Source organism: Leptonotus elevatus, chromosome 1 (genome assembly GCF_054856555.1).
Source record: "Leptonotus elevatus isolate MCC_2025b chromosome 1, RoL_Lele_1.0, whole genome shotgun sequence".
Classification (NCBI taxonomy): Eukaryota; Metazoa; Chordata; class Actinopteri; order Syngnathiformes; family Syngnathidae; genus Leptonotus; species Leptonotus elevatus.
In genome coordinates this window covers 45,295,448-45,301,447 of record NC_141239.1, presented here as the reverse complement: position 1 = coordinate 45,301,447, position 6,000 = coordinate 45,295,448, and the positions used below count along the sequence as shown (strand labels likewise).

General features: G+C 35.6%; 1 protein-coding gene and 1 long non-coding RNA gene across 2 annotated transcripts in view; both read left to right on the top strand.

Moving 5' to 3' along the window:
- The first annotated feature begins 1,440 nt into the window (after positions 1-1,440).
- Positions 1,441-3,457, top strand: LOC147182445 (uncharacterized). Its single transcript, XR_015096652.1, has 4 exons — positions 1,441-1,519; positions 1,960-2,013; positions 2,953-3,033; positions 3,129-3,457. It is a non-coding gene; the product is annotated as an uncharacterized LOC147182445 (long non-coding RNA).
- A 192-nt stretch (positions 3,458-3,649) lies between these two features.
- The window catches only part of elfn2b (extracellular leucine-rich repeat and fibronectin type III domain containing 2b), a 92,217-nt gene continuing 89,866 nt past the window's right edge, over positions 3,650-6,000 (top strand). The window contains exon 1 of the mRNA XM_086084712.1: positions 3,650-3,761. The gene's annotated coding sequence lies outside the window, so the exon portion shown is untranslated. The remainder of the gene's footprint in view (positions 3,762-6,000) is intronic.

Genomic DNA, 6,000 nt, shown 5'->3' with positions numbered 1-6,000 from the left:
ATTAGACCTATTTTACGGGGTTCGAGCCTACCTAAAATGTTCCTAAGCCCTCCCTAAATGAATTGGTTGTGTATTTTTTTTTAAGATAAATATGTATAAATATATATACACATTGTTTTGTTTTTTTACTAAAAAGATCAAAAACCAGAAAGCAAACAGAAATTAACTAAATATTCAGGCACATAATCTCATTATTCATGTAAATATAAATATCATAAATCTGTTGTTTTCCCTTTACTTCCAAATGTAAGCTCGTCCACGCTTCTTGCGTGTCATTATACAATGCATTCCACTTAATCATGTCAAAAACGTCCTTATTAGTAATGACCCAGTCCATGTTTTCACTGCGTCGACTGCGATCATGTTTGCAATTGAACGTGCCCCTGTCAGCCAAGTGTTCCAAATACGCCAACGACAAACAGCGTTGAGGAAAATAACGTGACGGATGGACTGTAATTAATTACTTATATAATCAGAAATCAATTGATTTCCTTCACTTCAATAGTACTGTAAATAGCGAGAGCCCTTCCCAGAGGAAACAAAATGGACAAATGAGACATGTTTGAGATCTCAAACATGTCTCATTTACTTCTCCTAGACAACAATGAGATTGGTGTGAGACCAAACTGAGACTAAGGTGTGTTGCTCCTGTATCTCATCTTTTTCTCAGGAGCAATATTTTAAAGAAAGTTAAAAAGAAAGTTAAAAAAAAACCACTTGTTTCTGGGAAACAACAAAATGTGATTGGTGAATCAGAAATGCACTACTCAAAATTGCATATCATAAAAATATAGTTTAGCCTAATTCAGAAAAAGGTACCGGGTAATCAATTATTAGCCGTGTGATATAGTTTCACTTTCAACTTCTTCTGGAGGAGTGTTGTTGTTTTTTTGTAATTGCATGCTCCTGGTTTGTTTGTTTTACACTACTACAAATACTATTGCTATTTGACAGTGTTAGTTTTATGTTAATTTTGTTTTCAGGTCCAATCAATAGTTTCTGCTCAAACAATCAGACTTTGTATTTATTGTACGTAAATGTGCAAAATATGTGCATGTCATGTGCCGGTGAGAAGTTCTTCAAAGGTAAACAGCAGTCACCAATTTTTGTTGTGAATCAAGAGTAAGTATATTTTTTCCCTTTCGTTTTACATTTAATATTTTATAGCTTCATATGCATTTTGGTCTTGTCTATTTGACACAGACATTGCTGTTTGTGGTTTTCTAGAATTTTCCTCAGTAGTTATTCTTTTAATGCCATAATATTTAGTTAGGTGCTGTCAAGACAATCTTTTTCCATCTGACCAGAGCTTCAATTCAATAAAACAAATAGCAAATGAATGAATAATATGTTGGATCGCTGGATCGCTGTTCCACAGTTACGCCACCTGGTAGCGCGCCATGTTTTTAACCAGACAGACACAGACACACATCGCGTAGAAGAAGAATCTCGACTTGCCAACAGCCGTGCTTTTGAGTCTGTGGCTGTGAGCGGGAATCCAAAAGTGGCATTTTTTCAGGTTGGTAAAATGTGCATTAAAATAAAACAAACAGAATGTGTATCACTCTGTCATTTTTCACTCCTTTAGCTTAGCATACATGGGCCTTAGAGGTGGTTTGACTGAAGAAATTATTCCAAATCATCTTAAACGTTGAAGCTAAGTTGCTAATCATCTATTAGCAATGAAAGCAAGGTGTGCTGTGTTGCTAATATATGCTAGTAAGCTAACCAACTGCACTGAAACGCGACATGAGTGCTTAAGTACATGAATGGAGCTTATTTAAGTTATTTTTAACATGCTATCATAACAGTTGAAGACAGAACATTGAATAACAATGGTATAATATGTTACATGTTGTTAGGTTTAGTTTTTAAAGTAAATTAAGTGAAATAGTGTAGGAATGTATTAACAAAGTTGATCTGTAACTTGTTTTTCTTCTCACTAACTCCTTTCATCAGGAAACTAAGCAGAGAGGTGTCATCTGTCATAGAGCAGGTTTCTCAGTTGGTTAGGCAAGTAAGAACCTTTATATTTATTATTGAGCTAATGATGAACTTTGCATTAGTTTCACACTGTAATATAACAAATATGTAGATGTTGCACGTGGCGTACGGGTGGTCGCAGCGTCTTCAAATCAAGATGGCTAATTATTAATTCACTACTTATTCAAACTTGGAAGGCATGATGTACCTTGTCCTGAGCTTGTAGTCAACTCCATGAAAAGGAAACAGGTGAACAAACACCAATAAAGTAATAGAAGAATCCAAAGAGAGCTGAAGCAAACTAACTTCCACCACATCCAAGTGCTTAAACTAGTGACAGGGATGTAACTTTGCACAGGCTTAATGGGGAGGAAGAAGATGCGCAGGTCTTACCCATGAAGACAAATGTGGCAAAGAGGAACATTTTAAAGGGACTACGCCATGGTATTTTAAGCCCTTCCACAGTTAACTATAGGCATATAATGATGAAATCTTACCTTTGACACAATCGCGATGTAATTTCTTGAGTTATTTCGGTGGCTATTTTTCTTACCCGGAAGTCAAACGCTCGGTTCAGTAAAACCCCACCTCTTCCCCTTTGGCGCAACGCCCACAAAACACGCAGATAGGTTTTAAGCTGATTTTTAAAATTGACTCTAAATTTCACGGGCTGCTAGATCTCTGCGTTTGGTCACGCAAGCCATCAATTCTCGAATAAACATTTGAAACAAAACGGGTCCTTGCCGCAAGAAATCGTGGAAGAGGAGGGGAGCAGAGAGGTTAGAGGAAAGAAGGAGGAGGAGAAAAAAAAAGCACCACAGCGTTGGCTGTGAATGTTTTTTTTCTTTTCCCAAAATGTTCTGGCCACAAAATCCAATAGGAGGAGGGGAGCAGAACAGGTAAATGATTCTCAACACTACCTAATTTTACAGTATGTTACTTACATGCTGTGTTGTTGTTATTGTTTAGGTGCACAACTCCCTTTTCCAAAACTACAAACACAGTTACAGCTAAACAACAGTACACCCGGACCCATAGTTAATTTAACTTGTGAGTAATAATAACTACTAACTATGATAATCAAACACAGTAATCAAAATGCACCTCCCCCAAAATGTGTTATTATGGTCTTCTGCTTGTTTCAGGCAATGACAGTTACATCTTTTAGTGGAGCTTGGTGTCGAAGACGAGGAAAGGGAAATAGTTGGTAGGTTGCAAAAATGTTGGGGGGCACCTGAAACACACACCACCGAGAAGAGGAAGATAACAGTAAGGTTGATTTTTTTTTCATGACATCACTAAAGAATGTACACACTACACTATGATGCACTTGGGCCATATGTTCAATAAAAATACAATCAATTGTAATGTTGCACTTTTACATTGCTTTATTTATTAAAAGCCACGTTTTGGATTTCTGGAACTAATATAGTTATTTTGGCTAGTTAAAGTTTACAATATGATTCAATTGCTAATAGAGTTAATACTTAACAAGGCTATATATATATATATATATATATATATATATATATATATATATATATATATATATATATATATATATATATATAATACAATATAATTTTCCAAATTGTCATGTTTTGTTGTCCAATTCTAATCCATTCCACTTGAACTTCCCTATTACTGATAATCCATTCCATGTTTTCCTGCTTGTTTGCTTGCTTCTAACCTACTGGTATTGGCGTCCGTCCATTATCTATCACGGCCGAGAAAGGGAGTCATGATGGATATAAAGAAGGAAGTTTCTGAAGAAGAAAGTAAGTCTTCATCACTGTCTGCTGGTAGTAACAGTTAGCTGTGGCCACGGCCCAGATAAACGCAGGAAGCCCCAAGCTATATTGCCTAATAACAACAGTTCTTGGCTGATATACAGATGAAGCAGGTTTTTAAAGGGAACTTTATGCTTGAATTCACACTAAAAAAGTAGGAGTTAAAAGATCATTCACTCATGGTTGTCGTTAGTGGATGATGATAATAATATAATTGACAATACTAATCCTCTACCCATGTTGAATTGTAGGAAACAGCACAATGAGTACAGAGAGCAAGTGTGGAGCGATACCTACTGGAGACGTCAGTGTAAACGAGTTCAGTTTACAAGAAAAATCAAACAAACAATTTGTGAAGCAGAAAGTGAGAGTCTAAAAATCATATAAAACTCAATATGGATTTCATATTATGAATATGAAACATGTCAGTCAAGATGCATCATTTAATTTAACTTGAGAGTAATGAACAGAAAGTGGAAATATTTAAAACTAATTTAAGGCAGGCAGCTATAGCACGTCATACACAAGGAAACTCGGTCTGCTTTACATAATTAAAAGTACAATATTTTAAAGCAAAAAACAAAATTTGAAAGAACTAAAGAAACCTACAAAGTACGGAAACAAACGTTAACATTTTAGAGATGACTAAAATTTGTAAATAAAACTTACAGTGTAAGAAAAAAAATTGGGGTTAAAAACTTTGAAAGATCTCAATCATAGGCATGGTGAAAAGCATAGTTTTTAACCTGAAAGGAAAAATATTCACACTTTAATATTACTTTCATATTTAATGTAGAAGTCATTGAGTAATTTTATCCTTCTATTGACACGTATTGCATTCCTTTTATATCTGTCCATCTGTGCATCTCCTAAGGCAGGGGAGGGCAAACTCTGTCCTCAAGGGCCGGCGTCATTTTAGGTTTTGGAGGTTTCCCTCTTCCAACACAATCTGATTCCAATCAACAGGATCATTATCAGGCTCATGCAGAGCTTGCTGATGCTCATATATCAGCTGTGTTGGAGAAGGGAAACATCCCAAACCAGGCAGGACTCCAGCCGTCGAGGATCGAGTTTGCCCAGCACTGTCCTTGGGGCTAAGCCTTTCCATGAAACTTAGTGACGCCCCTGGGGCCGCGTATAAATATATATATTTTTAGAGGGCGGGGGCAATATTACAAGAAAAAAAATTAGCAAATTTGCCACTTTATAAAGACGCAAATTTGTGAGAAAAAAACTCGTAAATTTGCGAGTTTATAAAGTGGCAAATCTGCGACTTTGCAACATATTTGCGAGAAAAAAACTGAAACTTACAATAAATACACATAGTCTATATATACATATAGTCTAATCATGTAAGGATTTGTTGGTGGTTAATGGGACAATATTTATAAAATGGAAAGGCAGGATGGAGGTGGAATCATTCTTAAATTTAAACTTTACTCGTCATACACGGCAGCTGGAGCGACAAGACTTCCTGACCCCATATCAGCTGACTAGCATTAACCAATCAGAAGCTAGCATACTTAAGGTAAATGCAAGTGAATGATGAACACTAAGAGCAGATTCGATACATCAACTTAGATACTTGTAAAAAAAAAAAAATATATATATATATATCTCGCAAATCTGCCACTTTATAAACTTTCAAATTTATTAGTTTTTTTCTCTCGCAAATTTGCCTCTTTTCGACTTTAGAAAGTGGCAAATTTGCGAGTTTTTTTCTCTGAATTTTGCCCCTCCCCTCTAAAAAATATATATTTATACCTGGCCCAAATACGCTGTCAAATGATGTAAATAGTGTTGGACATATGTGAAAAATGATGAAACATAGAAACTTTAATATTGATGACACAGTGGCCTATAATTTCTATGGTGACACCACATAACAACATTTTCTGTAGTAGGCTTTCATGTTGGTTGAACTGCATGCAGTACACCTCTGGCATACAGTTATTTGAATGCTAATTCTCTTTAAAAAAATTTGTCTTTAGACATGGTGTTATGAAGTTGATCCATCTAGTGTTTGGCTTGGCTATTTTGCTCTCTCGTCATTTGAACACACATTTATCACTGTCCATTTGTACTACATTTAAGACTACATTACACTTTACAACTGTGAGGGGAACTCTGGCACAAAAACAACTAAAGACATACTGTACATTTGTGTAAGGATGTTTTCCAAATTTTACAAAATGAAGTTACGTTCATTGAATTCTCTAAATTGTCC